The sequence below is a fragment of the Anas platyrhynchos genome, chromosome 1, assembly GCF_047663525.1.
Source record: "Anas platyrhynchos isolate ZD024472 breed Pekin duck chromosome 1, IASCAAS_PekinDuck_T2T, whole genome shotgun sequence".
Taxonomy (NCBI): Eukaryota; Metazoa; Chordata; class Aves; order Anseriformes; family Anatidae; genus Anas; species Anas platyrhynchos.
The window spans coordinates 103,004,446-103,020,387 of record NC_092587.1 but is presented as its reverse complement, the minus strand read 5'-3'; the positions used below and the strand labels follow the sequence as shown (position 1 = coordinate 103,020,387).

Genomic DNA, 15,942 nt, shown 5'->3' with positions numbered 1-15,942 from the left:
GTATTCTTTCTCCAGTCATTCTTGCTATGCATATCTCCTGATATGTCACGATATATAAATCTTATTTTAGTAGCTATAACTTGGTCTTATGTAATGATGGCTGATAATTGTATGTCATGGGAAAGTAAACTGAAATTGTATATAATCAGTTCAATATTGTGTGTGCGGCAACTTAATGAAAAATCATAAATAGCTAAGGATCTGATTGTACTTGCATCTTGCATTTGAGCAAGGCTCAGATTTTACTTTATTTTCTAATGATTTAATGATCTTTTTCTCCATATTTTTGCAAAGTAAGGCTTTACATACTCAAGGGTAAAACAGAACAGCTTGTGTGCTTTCATTCCCACATAGACTCACCCCAAATTCTGTAAATTCTTGATAAAGTGTTTTATTTACATTTTAGTACCTGCAACTTTTTCCCCAATCACCATTAGAATAGTGAGTAAACTATTCAAGCATTATTCTGAATGCTTGATCTAAAACTGTTTGCTATGTGCTCTACAGACTGCAGTATTTTCTTTCCTGCAGTCATTTCTTCATGAGCATCACTAGTATGTTGTGGAGAAGCTAGCCGTTTCCAGCTAATAATTAAAAATAACTTTCACTGGTGTTGCCATCTGGTAGTGTATTGCCAGATACAATATTGAAAAATAGCATTTCTTCTTAAACCTGGGAAGTGTTGTTTTTTTTCTTTTCTTTTTTTTTTTTTTTTTTCAGTAGAATGTCTAATAATTTCTGTGTTGTTATTCTATTGACTACTCCAGAAGCTGTTTCTGACCAAATCTTTCCTTGGAAATCTATGATTTGACTCTTGACAGACACAGAAGGGATTTAATCAATTTGCAGATTATTACTAACTCAAGCACATCCTCTTAACCATGTTCTCCCTTCTTCAGTTTGTGGCAATATATCTACTTTACCTATTGTTGTCTCACTAATATTTTGTGTTCTCTCACCAGTGCAGTGTTTATATACTGTACTGTATGTATCATCAGCATCTATTCTATTACACTTTTGTCATCCTCATAGCATTTTGCTGTCTGCAACAGTGTTTCAGGTTTCACTGTCATTACCAAAATATTTAAAAATAAAAAAAAAATAATCAATGAATGTTACTTCTGATAGATCAGGATTTATTTCCTATTTAATATAGGTGCTTTATTTTTTTTTTCCATAACCAGACTATTGTTTTATTCAATTTAGAATGTTTCCTATTGTTTTGTCTATTAATAATTCTTTATTGTCCTTTCCCATTCAATGGGGGCAATTCTATAGATCGAGATCCGAAGGAGCTTGAAATCATTAGCATTCCTGACTCATAATTTCAGTAAGCCATACTGAAGCCCTGCAAATTCCACTAAGAGCTACTACACCTGGTATAACACTCCAAGGATCTCTGGGCTGTTATTTTCCTGAGAATCCCAAGGACTGGGACTCCACTCCAGTGGCAGTCCAGAGAAACACTGGTCATAATATGGGGACCTCTGTCCCTGTTGAGTTCTATCCAACTGTAATGAACGGGGGGGGGGGGGGGGGGGGAATAGAATGTTTTGTGGTGTACTTCTGTCTGGCATTAGAGCTGTGGAAAATGTGAGAAGTTTCTTTGACGGAAAGGTAGGCTTGAAACCTGTATTGTGAAAATTGCTGGCAATGTTAATTTCACAAGTTAATAAGAAATGCTATTCAATGTGTTTACTATGTTGCTTTTCATAAATAATTCAGAATTGGAAATTTCAGTTTTCAGACTTCTCTGTAACACTTAGCCATTTATTCACCTTTCATCCCCTTTAGAAATCCAATCAGGTTAAGAGCATTTTAATGCACTCCTAATATGTGCATTACCTGGAATTTTAGATTAAAGTAGAAAAGAGGTCCTTGTGACCATTATAAGTGATCTTCAAGGGTTACTCTAAGAGTGATAAAATTGGTTTCATCTAGCACGTGTTTTGATTGAAATACTTTCCGATGTCAAAACACATCCTCCAAAGATCACCTTCAATGCTAAAAAGGCTATATATGCTGTACTGTTTGACCTGCTTTGGAGATAGTTCAGTCAAACCAAATCATTTTAGCACTAGTAATCATGAAGACTGCAGCTCAGTATCTCTGAACAGAAGTGTGGTTCCTAATAGTTGTGCTATGCATACAGCAGTATGATCCCTGCAGTTCTCAGTTGCTGGTTTACATGCCGCAGGTGCTCAGATGCAGAATTGATGGGCGGCCATTTAAAACTTTTAAGAGAAGTAGATACATAAATCCAGCTGTGCAGACTAATCCATTGTGAAATGGCTCCTACTGCTTTAAATTGGTACTCCGTCTTTAAGCAAATACTTCTTTCCTACAGACAATTAGAAACAGAGATGAAAATTAAAATGATCTATAGCAGATAAGTGCTTAAAGTTACGATACACAGGTTGTTCCTAAAGTTGAGTGCAGGTGGAGTTCCTTGCTTCCTTTGCAGAAAGGGGGAAAGCGAAAAAGGCCTTAGATAGAGATCAGTGTGGAATGGCAACTGGTGGTCCAAATAATTTGTAAAGTGAAGTGATTGAGAAATGGTGATATGTTATTTGACATATTTGGATATTGAGTTAGTTATAAACTTTAAGCAATAAGTGAAAGTAGACCTGTGATTGGGAGACAAAATCCGTTGGCAGGCAAGTTGTGTGCAATAATGTGGAATACTAGTTAAATGTACTTTAAGTTAGGTCTTCTCTCCATGTGTGCTGTAATGGTAGCTGGAAAATGTAACACCAGAGCACATGGTTTTTCTCCTTTTTTTTTTTTTTTTTTCCATAAGAATTATATCAATGCATTGCTTGGAAAGCACAAAAGTGTTATGAAACTGTTTTATAACTATATACAAAGAAAGTGGAGGTAAACTTAGAAAATGTTTTTTTTTTGTGCTAAAATACACATTAGTGGTCTTTTAAAAAATCTGTAACTTCTTAAGTCTTACTCAGATTTATGATTACTTGTAATCATAAAACTAAAAATGGCTAATTGGGTCATTTTAAGGACCTATTTTGCTAAAGGAAAAATAAGAGGGAACACATTTAATGGTGGGATTTTAAAGATTGTATATCAGAAATGGAAAAAGTCGATTAAATTCAGGGGTCGATTAAATTAGGGTGTGTCTGTAATTGACTTCACTGGGACCTTCTCAGTTAATATTAACATAAACTTACTTTAAAGCTGTTAGACTGAAAAATAAAAATTAGGTTAGCAATGTGGCCTTGGCTTGAAAGGCTTTTGATAGATTGTCACAGTGCTTTCCCTTGTGTTCATTGTATGTGATTGAATACATTAAGATGTAAAATTTATTAGTATAGGGTAAATTTAAGTCAATCATACCTTTCTGATCATCCCAAGGCAGTGATGCTAAATCCTATGCCCAATGATAGCGTCAGTATTCCATAGGCATTGTATCATAATAACAGAGAAATTATTTTGTGCTGTGGAATTCAAAAACACTGAATATATTTTTTGTGTGGGAAAGTATCGTTATGTGAAGTACGTGCATCTTACCTTTGTAATCTTAGATCTAAGGCACTACTTCAATAATAGGTGTATTTGTTACCATATGTGTACTTTATTTGAAGGGAGAAAGCAACGTGTCATTCACTAGCTGTAGAGAAAATACAATCTTCAGTTTCTAACATTCTCCTGTATGTTAATTTCTTTACAAAAGCCAGTGAAGGGCATTCTTCTTCCCCCTACTGATGCAGAGCACTTCTGAAGAAATTACAGCTATTATTCAGGTATGCTATTTGCAGTTAGGCTTGATTGTGCCAGGGGAGGTTTAGGTTGGATGTTAGGAAGAACTTCTTTACTGAAAGGGTTGTTAGGCATTGGAATGGGCTGCCCAGGGAAGTGGTTGAGTCACCCTCCCTGGAGGTCTTTAAAAGACATTTAGATGTAGAGCTTAGGGATACAGTTTAGTGGAGGACTTGTTAGTGTTGGGTCAGAGGTTGCACTCAGTGACCTTGGAGGTTTTTTCCAACCTAGATGATTCTGTAATACAATTTTATAGTGTCTGTTTGCATTTAGGTAATTCCTTTGTTCTACTGGCTAAAAAGCTTGCTTTTCATCATAGCCAAAGGGTGAGGGAAATTATTTTTTTTTTTCCATTATTGAGTGTCTGACTACTCTCTGCTGGATGGGCAAGGATGACATTAATATGACGTCAGGACCCGGCAGCCATTGCAAGGGAGGAGAACGAGGCGTAGCGGAACCAGCAGCGCCCCCTCCCCAGCCGTCAAAAGCTGCCCCTAGGGAGCGCTGCGACCAGGACGGGCACACAGCGCGTGGCACCTCAGGAGGGAGAGGCGCGGCAGTTGGCGCGGGCAGGGCAGAGCGTTCCCCCCCCCCCCCCCCCCCCCCCATACGAACACCTCTAAGGGCAGTCTGCTCAGCTGCAATGGTGTACACCAGGCACAGTGCTCTCCTGGAAGTCTGTACACACCCAGACTGCCTGCTCAGTTCAGGTCTCTGGGTGCAGGGAGTGCCTGAGCCTGTTGCTACCACCTGCGTGGGGCAGAGACACTGTGTGCGTGAGGTGAGGTGTGAGCAGGTAGACGACCTGGTCCGCCTGGTGGCAGAACTCAAGGAGGAGGTGGAGAGGTTGAGGGATATCAGGGAGTGTGAGCGCGAGATAGACTGGTGGAGCAACTCCCTGCGCGGCCTGAAGGTGCTGGGGTGAGACCCCCCAAATGGGGGAGGACCCCCTGCCCTGTTGCTCTCGGGCAGAGGGAGGGGACCTAGAAGTTGAGGAGGAATGGAGACAGGTCCCTGCTCAACATCGCAGGCGATGTACCCCCCCACCGGCCCCACCTTCACAGATGCCCTTACGCAACAGGTTTGAGGCCCTGGAGCTTGAGAGGCCGGTAGCTGAGGAAGAGGTAGAAAGTCTGCCCAGGAGGATGCCTAGGGCGAGGAAGTCGACTCCATGCCTCAGGACTGCCTCCACCAGGACAGAAAGAAGGGTGATGGTTGTGGGCAACTCCCTTCTCACGGGAGCAGAGGGACCTATTTGTCGGCCTGACCCTACCCGTAGGGAAGTCTGCTGCCTCCCTGGGGCCAGGGTCAGGGACATTGCCAGAAAGCTTCCCAACCTGGTTCGCCCCTCTGACTATTATCCTCTTTTAATAGTCCAGGCTGGCAGTGATGACGTTGAAGAGAGAAGCCTGAAGACCATCAAATGGGACTTTAGGGGACTGGGACGGTTAGTGGATAGAGCGGGAGTACAGGTGGTGTTTTCATCCATCCCTACGGTGGCACGGAGGGGTACAGAGAGGACACGGAAAGCCCACCTGATAAACACGTGGCTCAGAGGCTGGTGCCAAGACATAAATTTTGGTTTTTTTTTGACCATGAGGCACTTTACTTGGCACCTGGCCTGATGGCCACGGACAGATCCCTATCTCTAAGGGGAAAATGGATCCTGGGCCAGGAGCAGGCAGGGCTCATTGAGAGGGCTTTAAACTTGGTGAGAAGGGGGACAGGGCTGAAACAAGACTTGTTAGAGCTGTGCTGGGGGAACAATGGCAAGGCTGAGAGAGAAGGCAATGGCCCAGCTGAAGTGCATCTACACCAATGCACGCAGCATGGGTAACAAACAGTGGGAGCTGGAAGCCATCGTGCGGCAGGCAGGCTATGACTTGGTTGCCATTACGGAGACGTGGTGGGACTGGTCTCATGACTGGAGTGCTGCAATGTCTGGCTGTAGGCTCTTCAGGAGGGAGTGGCAGCATGGAAGGGGGGAGTGGTGTGGCTCTCTATATCAGAGAGAGTTTTGATGTTGCAGATCTTGAGGCTGGGAATGATAAGGTTGAGTCCCTATGGGTTAGGATCAGCGGGAAGGCCAACAAGGCAAGCATCCTGGTGGGGGTCTGTTATAGACCACCGAGCCAGGATGAGGAGGCTGATGAGGAGTTCTACAGGCAGCTGACAGAAGTTGTGAAATCGTCAGTGCTTGTTCTCGTGGGGGCCTGCAACTTCCCAGGTATATCCTGGAAGCACAACAGAGCCCAGAGAAAGCAGTCTAGGAGGTTTCTGGAGAGCGTGGAAGATAGCTTCCTGACACAGCTGGTTAGTGAGCCTACCAGGGGAGGTGCCCTGCCAGACCTTCTCTTTACGAACAGAGAAGGACTGGTGGGAGATGTGGTGGTTGGAAACTGTCTCTGGCAGAGTGACCACGAAATGGTGGAGTTCTCCGTTCTCGGAGAAGCCAGGAAGGGGACCAGTAAAACCGCTGTATTGGACTTCCAGAGGGCCGACTTTGAGTTATTCAGGACACTGGTTGGTGGAGTCCCTTGGGAGGTGGTTCTGAAGGGCAGAGGGGTCCAGGAAGGCTGGGTGCTCTTCAAGAGGGAAATCTTAATGGCACAGGAGCTGTCTGTCCCCACGTGCCCAAAGACGAGCTGGTGGGGAAGAAGACCGGCCTGGCTGAACAGAGAATGGTGGCTTGAACTTAGGAGGAAAAAGAGAGTTTACAATCTTTGGAAAATAGGGTGGGCCACTTGGGAGGGCTATAAGGATGTTGCGAGGCAGTGCAGGGACAAAATTAGAAAGGCCAAAGCTCATCTGGAGCTCAATCTGGCTACTGCAGTCAAAGACAACAAAAAATGTTTTTACAAATACATTAATGCAAAATGGAGGACTAAGGAGAATCTCCAACCATTACTAGATGCAGGGGGGGAACTTAGTTACAAAAGATGAGGAAAAGGCGGAGGTGCTTAATGCCTTCTTCGCCTCAGTCTTAGGCGGTGTTATAAATGGCTCAGGATTCAAATTAGGATTAAATAAAAAAATAGGATTTATTAAAAGAATATAAAGGAATAGAGGTAAGCAAACAGCGCTGGGTGCACCGGGAGTCTCTGCTCCACCAGGACGCACACCAGTTACATCAAGCAGCTGATTTTTATGCACCTAGACTAATACATATTCATTACTACTTCTAAAAAAGTAGATTATTATAATTAGCTTCCGGGGTCCAGTTCCTCCTACTGGAGCATGCGCATCAGTCTCCTCTGGGGGTCTCTAGGGGTCTTTCATGCTGAAGGCTCGTAGTCTTCCTCTCACCCTTTGTACTTACTTGGCACTATTCCAAGTTTATGGAACACTCTCTGTACACTCTCCACAGGTCTTGTCTCCCAACCGTCCTTCAGCTTCTTTTTTCTTCCTCTTAATCTCTTGGCCCCCCCTGGCCAGATACCAAGGATCCACATAGTATCCCATAACAGTCACTAGTTGTTATCAGTTGTTCTGAAACTCCCAGACATCAAACACAAACAGCTTTCTTATTTGACGCTTCACTAGTAATTAAAACATTCTTCCCCAGCCATTCACAGACACATCTATAGCAGTGTTAAGTTAATCTTGAAGAAGACAGGAAAAAAGGCTGTAACTGTTAGAACTAGAAGTCAGGAATAACAAAAGCAAACAGGTTCATAAATTTAAGGAGTGTTTTCTGAAGACGTGATAAATTGACTGGAATGAGGGGGAGACTGGGGCACACTGCATCTGTGGTTCAAGAATTAAACTGCCAGTGCAGGGCCCAGAGGCAGACAGGATTCAAACAGAATTATTCTTTATGCACATGAATTTATGGACACGAATTGGAATTGTTAAAACATTCCTCACAGCGGCAACACCGGTTGTTCTCTGGCACCCAGTACCCTGAGCTGGTGGAAGGGGATGGGGAGCAGAATGTGGCCCTCACTATCCATGAGGAAATGGTTGGCGACCTGCTAAGGCACTTGGATGTATGCAAGTCGATGGGGCCAGATGGGATCCACCCGAGGATACTGAGAGAACTGGCAGAGGAGCTGGCCAAGCCGCTTACCGTCATTTATCAACAGTCCTGGCTATCGGGGGAGGTCCCAGTTGACTGGCGGCTAGCAAACATGACGCCCATTTACAAGAAGGGCCGGAGGTTAGACCTGGGGAACTATAGGCCTGTCAGTTTGACCTCAGTGCCAGGGAAACTCATGGAGCAGATTCTCTTGAGTGTCATCACACGGCACTTACAGGGCAAGCAGGCGATCAGGCCCAGTCAGCATGAGTTTATGAAAGGCAGGTCCTGCTTGACAAACCTGATCTCCTTCTATGACAAAGTGACGCGCTTGGTGGATGAGGGAAAGGCTGTGGATGTGGTCTACCTTGACTTCAGCAAGGCTTTTGACACCGTCTCCCACAGCATTCTCCTCAAGAAACTGTCTGCTCTTGGCTTGGACTGGCGCACGCTTCATTGGGTTAGAAACTGGCTGGATGGCCGGGCCCAAAGAGTCGTGGTGAATGGAGTCAAGTCCAGTTGGAGGCCGGTCACTAGTGGCGTTCCCCAGGGCTCGGTGCTGGGGCCAGTCCTCTTTAATATCTTCATCAATGATCTGGATGAGGGCATTGAGTGCACCCTCAGTAAGTTTGCAGATGACACCAAGCTAAGTGTGTGTGTCGATCTACTTGAGGGTTGGAAGGCTCTGCAGGAGGATCTGGATAGGCTGCACCGATGGGCTGAGGTCAACTGCATGAAGTTCAACAAGGCCAAGTGCCGGGTCCTCCACCTGGGAAGCAATAACCCCAAGCAGAGCTACAGGCTGGGAGATGAGTGGTTGGAGAGCTGCCAGGCAGAGAAGGACCTGGGAGTGATGGTGGACAGTCGGCTGAATATGAGCCAGCAGTGTGCTCAGGTGGCCAAGAAGGCCAACGGCATCCTGGCTTGTATCAGAAACAGTATGGCCAGCAGGTCTAGGGAAGCAATTGTCCCCCTGTACTCGGCTCTGGTGAGGCCACACCTCGAGTGCTGTGTTCAGTTTTGGGCTCCTCGCTACACTGAGGTGCTCAAAAGAGTCCAGAGAAGGGCGACGAAGCTGGTGAGGGGCCTGGAGAACAAGCCTTACGAGGAGCGGCTGAGGTTGCTGGGCTTGTTCAGCCTGGGGAAGAGGAGGCTCAGGGATGACATTATTGCTTTTTATAAGTACATTAAAGGAGGCTGTAGTGAGGTGGGGGTTGGTCTATTCTCCCCTGTGCCTGGTGACAGGATGAGGGGGAATGGGCTGAAGCTGTGCCAGGGGTGTTTTAGGTTGGATGTTTGGAAGAACTTCTTTACCGAAAGGGTTGTTAGACATTGGAACGGGCTGCCCAGGGAAGTGGTGGAGTCTCCATCCCTGGAGGTCTTTAAAAGAAGTTTAGATGAAGAGCTTAGGGATATGGTTTCGTCGAGGACTTGTTAGTGTTAGGTCAGAGGTTGGACTCTGATCTTGAGGTCTCTTCCAACCTAGGCGATTTCTTTTCCAGCTCTCTAAATCTTATTCTATAGTGCTATTGGCTTATAGCTTCTAGTTCTTATTAAAATTGCTTTGGAAGGTCAGACTACATACTTCATTTTTATATCATGGGTACAAAACTAGTTTTAACCTGTTGAGTAAACATTTAACATGTACTTTTATTTCTCTGAGCTAAGAGGTATATTTCATAAGTGTTGTGTTTAAAGAGTTCTTCAGATAGATTCTTTGTCTCCTTCCACAAGGCAGTACTGCCTTGAGACTTGATATTGTGTTATCTACTGTGAAAAGAAACACAACTATTCTAATATGGAAATCAGAATGTGTTGTACTATTTATATGGAGGATTTTATTTCTTAATAGCAATATAAACATACAAAGTGAGCCATTTTTAATAACATAGAAAGTACACTACTGAAATAAATGCCTTTAGTGGAACAAATCTGGGTTGCAAGGTCCCTTCTGCTGGGTGACTGTGGGCATTAAAGCTTCCTCATGACTTCACTTCCCTCAACTCTCATGGTTTAAAACAGCGTTTCAGTCAAACTGAAGCTGGTCTGGTTCACCTTGAATGCTTGAGATATAAGCTGTGGAAACGCAAGCTGTTTCTTGAGCCTCTTGTCCATTTGCTTAGCAAAGAAAGGGCAAACAGCTGGGAGTATTCACCCCATCAGTCATCTCAATCAAGTTGTCCCAAGTGAAAGCCTATGGCTTCCTTATATTTAGTTTGTGCAAACATACAGGGTCCTCACCATTCATAGCTCAGAAGAGGTAAAACAGTTAAGCATCCAGCTGCAATTAACCTTTCAGAGCTATATAATTCCCACTGATGTCTTCCAAAAATAAATACATTATAGATACCAAAAGTTTGATTCAGTTGCTCATATTCAAAATTATAAAAACATCTGAATATCTGCCTCCAAAAATTGGTTGGATGGTTTTATTTTGTCTGTGTTTTACAACCAGCCTACAATGTTCTATAGTAATCCCATAAATTAAATGAAAGCCTTATGAACACACAAGTCAATATGGTCTAGTTAGATTGTGGGAGGTTAATAATCACATTAGTCAACTAATGTGATTATTACTCAGAATTCTTTGCTTTTATCGTTATGCTTTTCAAGGTTTTTCTTTGGCTTTTATCTCTGATTACCAAAGATTAGGTGTAACAGAGGTAAAGCTGTGAAAACAAAATACTTCACGTGGTGTATTTCATTTTTATAACATTTCTTCGGTACTTGCTTTGTGCCTATTACTATAATACTGGAATCTGTCACACCTTTAATGTGTTCCTTCATAAGATTCCACTATGATGTGTGCAGCCCACTTTACAGATGAGGACTGAGAAATGAAAGTTGTGTGAAGACAGATTTTAGAAGGCATGCCCAACTTGACTTCAGGACTCTTAAGGCCAGCTGCTCAAACCCTTTGAGTGTTCTGTAGGCTTCATCTTTGAGGACATGTTCTCGACACTCTTAGGCAAAACAGACTCAGCGTAAGGGAGATTAATGTAGTTTATTGCCTATTGATAACAGATTGCAGCAGTGAGAACTAAAAGCTAACAACTTTCCCTCTCTCATTTGCACTTGGCGTCCATCTTGCCTCTGAGGAGTGCAGGGGAACAGGGGATGAAGTCAGACCTTGATGCTTTGTCTCTGCTGCTCCTTCTTGCTCACTTCCTGCCCCTGCTCCCTGTGGGGTCCCTCCCACAGGATGCTGTCCTTCCTGAGCAGGGGCTGCCCACAGGCAGCAGCTCTTCAAGCACTGCTCCCACACGGCTCCATACCAAGGGGTCCATCCATTCCCCAGGAGCAAACTGCTCCAGCACGGGTCCCCCATGGGTGGGTGGCAGCTCCCCTCAGGCCTCCTCCTCCTGCGTGGGCTCCTCTCCATGGGCTGCAGCTTTGGCCCGGGGCCTGCTCCTGCAGGGGCTCTCCATGGGCCGCAGCTTCCTGTTACCAAAACCTTGCCATGAAATTCTAATACAATTGTAGAATTTGCCTTTAATAATTGTTTATGCATAATTTATGTACAGTTCACTTGCATCAGGTTGACACTAGCTTTCCCAGGACAAGGGGAAGATGTGTTATTGTACAATAAGTTTAGGAATGATGCTGAGAATAACTTAAATCATTGTATTTAATTTTTTTTTTTCCACATAAAGAGCTGTCCAGGTTGCTTGCAAAATTTCTTTTGTACTCTGAACTTTGTTACCTGCCTTCAGATCTCTCTTTAAGATCTGTTGCTTACCAATGTAGAACGAAGCTGAGGTCTAAAGGTCTCTCTCACATATGTAGTCCCAAGACAGAAACCATATGAGGGCACTTTTTTTTTTTTTTTTTTAAAGACTTTTCTGAAATGGGAAGACTCTTGAAGTCGTTGAAGTCAGATGTTAACCTTTGGATTTGTTACGCTGCCAATTATCTGACTGCTTCTTTTCCCTTCCACTTGCCTGCCATCAGGCAGTACAAATGTGTTGTCCTAAGTCTTGTTTGCAGTTTTACTTCCGTGTTAGGCATAAAGGTGTCAGATATAGACAAATTTCTGCACCAATGGTTCATATAGAAATATTCTACTTACATTCATGTATGTTGTGCTAGTGAGAAACTCAGACTTGTGCAAAGGGAACATGTACACCCTTACATGCTAATACTTCTGAAGCAATAGATGTTTATCAAGTGTTATCTTAACACCTCTTCCTTAAGGAACAGATGCAAGCATTTTGAAGTAGCTGTATCCCTTGCATTTCTCTGTAGAAAAGAAAAAAGACAAGGTTTATTTAAAAGAAAAAAATATATATTTCATTTGTGGTAATGAATGTTTGTTAATACATATATTTTATGAAGTGAACTTCAAAAAGGAGAGATTATCTAAAATTCTATAAACTGCTTCTTGTACTACATTATTCCAAATTATTTGTACATATTGCTACTTTTTTTTTTTGTATAAATTTCAGTGAGTTTACAAAGCATTTACAATGAATCATTCCCTTTTGAATTTCAGATGGCATCCAAGCTTGGTAACAGAAGGTACAAGGGATTAATATTTCGCTGCAAAACAACAGTTTGAGCAGGTGGTTCTTGATGCTATTACACATATAGGTCACTTGGGAGAATGCTTAATCGCTGAACTGAATATTAATTAGGACAGCTTTCTCAGCCAATTTTTTATACTTCTTAAGGAAGGGGAAAAAAATCAAAGTCTGGAGTTCTGAGAATTAAGCTTATTACTGGAAAAAAATCTTGCATGAGTTGGGATTCGTTTTTTTTTTTTTTTTTTTTTTTTTTTTTTTTTTTTTAGATGGACTAATTTTGTGATAAATTGATTGAACTATTCTCCACTTCTCTGAATTCAGGCTTGAAAATATTGACCTCTCTGACAAAAAACACATGGTATTTTCAAGTTGTAGGTTGTGGAGGTACAAAACAACAGCTTACAAACCTTTTGGTTTGAAGTCCTTAAAATAAATATGGGATTTGTTGTATTTGAGTTTAAATCTAAAGTGCTGAGCAAAGCAGAAGAGGAGAACAGCTGATTTCATTGCAGTATCTGCAGAGTGTAAAAGCTATGTTCTCTGATTTGGTTTTCCAAACAGCCATGCTTTGAGTAACTTCTAAATTACTCAGAATCTTACTTTAAATGGTAAATTTACAAGATACTTTGATACTGTGATAATGAAACTTAATATTAATCACTTTATCCATGGCAGCGTTAGGCAGGGCCCAAAGTCTCTTGAGACTCAGAAACTTACCAGATCAGTTGGTGGAATTTCCTGAAGGTAACACTAGCTGTTACCTCTGCAGTGCCCAAAGGCAGGCAGCTGGCACGGATATGCTGTATCAACATGCTTCTGTTTTACCAGTTGAAACTCCTTTAGGAGCTTTGATTTTTCCCAAGACCCTGCTCTGGAGCCAGTGCCTGTCACAGCTGCATGACAGTGATGTGCAGCAAGATTTTTGCTGTGTCCTAAGCAGAGGCACTGGGATCACACAGCCGTCTGGTGGAGCGAGTGCTTGGAGGCTCTTCTACTTAGGGAGATGAGGCACTTCACTCAAAGTGGCGAAAATAGCTTAAAAATCAAGGGAGTGAGGATTGTCATGGGGAGGGCAGGAGCCCATGGTGAGGGTTTGCCCTGCTGGGCAGACAGCTGTCCTAGAAATGTTTCTCTTTGCCTCCTGGTAAAGAGGAGAAAAATCTCCTTTTGCGAGAGGCAACTTCCCTCCCACTAGCTTCTGAATTCAAAGCCCCAGTCTTGCTCTTCCTGTCTGCCCTGCTGCTGGTTTTTGCTATTGCACCTTTTCCTTAATGGAATGTGTTGTCTACATGTGTTTTTAGGTTGGTTCCATCACATGGGTTTGATGCCTGTGATTTCACCTGCAGCTGGACATAGTATAAGAGCATAGTGATCTTCTGACTGCAGTTGTGTTGTTTGGTCCGTTGCGGAACACCTTGTCCTCAAGTGCCCAGCACAGGGGGTGTATGTTGCTGGGCATGTATGCAGAGGAAAAGAGAGAAAAACATGGAACAAACCAAGCTTTGAGACAATGCTGACAAGACTGTGGCTTGGCTTGTGCCCACGACACTTGCATCAGGAAAAGCTGGCCAAAGGGCAACAGAGGAAGACAACCATGAAGTAATGACCCTCGTGGAACTGGTGCAGCCCCCAGCTCAGAAGGGGCACATACATGCACGTTTTTAGACATGTTACCAAGGAGGAGCCCAGTGGCCTTTATGACATGTGTCAGTCCCATGTGTCAGAATAGCTACCAGGTCAGAGGGGATAAAACTGGGACACCCCAGAGGAGAGGGAGACACACTACTGAGGACAACGTTGCCTCAACAAGGACGCCTGTTTAAGCAGTGTGCCTGCTGACTTCTTCCTCCTGGAAAACAATGACTGGGGAAAGCACTGCACTTCCTTGTTGGTACCCTTGTCATCGCCCTGGGGTCAGTATAGAATCATGTATGGAAGTAGCTCACAATATCATGTGACTATCAAGTCATGATTGCTGAAGTTGAGGAGTATATAACTGGCATGGATATAGTCCAAAGAGGTGTACTAGAAATAGGGTGCACCTTTTGGGCATGTGGCACCACACGGTGGCTACACGTCCAAGCAGTTCAAGTAGGGAAGGCATTTGAGGAGGCTCACATTCTGGTTGCTGCTGAGGTAGTTGTGCAAAGCCAGTACAAAATTCCAGGAGGAGATGAGGTTACACAGCCTGAAACGTGGCTTGTTATGGAAGGAGACAATGGCAGTAGTCAGCTGGCAGAGTTGATCGTGACTTGGCAGGTAATTACTGCTACCCCAACCACATTTGCTATTTAAACACAGATTAATGGGTCTATTGTGTTAAGGGTGTAGCCTTAACAGAGGTGGCTAGTTACATATGTTATGTGCTACTTGCAGAGCTCAACAGATCAGCTCCAGTGCATGGAATCTAACTAGAACAAATATTCTGAGTAGCTGCCTTATTGCCTTTCAGACTTTTCAGGTATGCAGGTAAAACAAGGTATACCTGAGGAGACTCTCCCCACTGTTTTCTTTTAAAAGTGTTTCTTTTCTGAGGCCTGTCAGCATCATAACAGTGTTTTATCATGTTTCCAATTGAATCTGGGAGAAAGCATAATATCATATTTACTGCTATGCAGATGAATGGGCATTTTTCTTTTGTAGTGGTATGTTCTGGTTTCCTCATTAAAATTAGGAAGTGAAATTCAAGTTTTATGTGTTTTGTTAAAATATATTTATATTTTGAATATGAAAATATTTGTCTTTGAAAGGTATCTCAAGTTTATTCTGTATTCATAAATGTGTTTGGGGGGAACTTCCTTATTTTTTTTAGTTCAAAGATGAAATTAGAAGTATTAACTAATATTTGACTTAAGCAGTAAGCTGGAGGGGGTATTTTTTGTTGTTGCTTGCTTGCTTCTGTGAACACCTAGCCAAGTGTGAGATATCCCAAGCTGAACACAGGCTAGCTGAAACAGTTCTTGACAGAAGAAAAGCTGGCTTGGTAATGAGTTTGATTCTGAGTCAGACTCTACCCAGACGTAAAGAATGTGATCCATAAGGTACTCTGTCAAAAATACTTGGGATAAGAAGATAATGTAATGGTATAGTGTCTGGGGTCAAGGTGAAATGTTCTCTTGATTTTAGAGTAGGTCTGGATATATGGAATACTTGGGAAACTGAAGCTAGGAGTAGTGTTTTTTGAAGGAAGCACCGAAGTTAACTTAGGGAACAAAACTTAAGTATTAGTGGAGATGAAAATGACGGACGTAAGGTGGTTAGACTGAGGAGGGCAGGATGGTGAACTAAAAACCTCTAATAGAAGATCAAGGTGATGTGTCAAAAGAGTGGGGATAATGTTGGAGTAGAAGGAGATCTTGGAGTTTTAGTAAGAAGTAGAGAACTGGAAAAATAAAATTTGGGAAGAGAAAACTATATGACTTATATTTGAGTTATGGCGTGGAAGACAGTATGTTGGGGGATATGAATTGTTTGAAAAATCAGTTACTAAAGGAGCACGTTTTCATCCACAACCTAGAATATGCTCCATGTTCTTGACTCTTCTTATCAGCAGAAGTGTGAAAACATTCTGGCCAACTCTGTTCTAAAGAATCTCTGAGCTGCATTGGACACAGGGTAGCAACT

At 43.0% G+C, this 15,942-nt stretch overlaps 1 long non-coding RNA gene across 1 annotated transcript in view; it reads left to right on the top strand.

The window, feature by feature from the left end:
• The window catches only part of LOC140001445 (uncharacterized), a 31,595-nt gene extending 16,655 nt beyond the window's left edge, over positions 1-14,940 (top strand). The window contains exon 4 of the long non-coding RNA XR_011806678.1: positions 13,620-14,940. This is a non-coding gene — a long non-coding RNA (uncharacterized lncRNA). The remainder of the gene's footprint in view (positions 1-13,619) is intronic.
• The last annotated feature ends 1,002 nt before the right edge of the window (positions 14,941-15,942 follow it).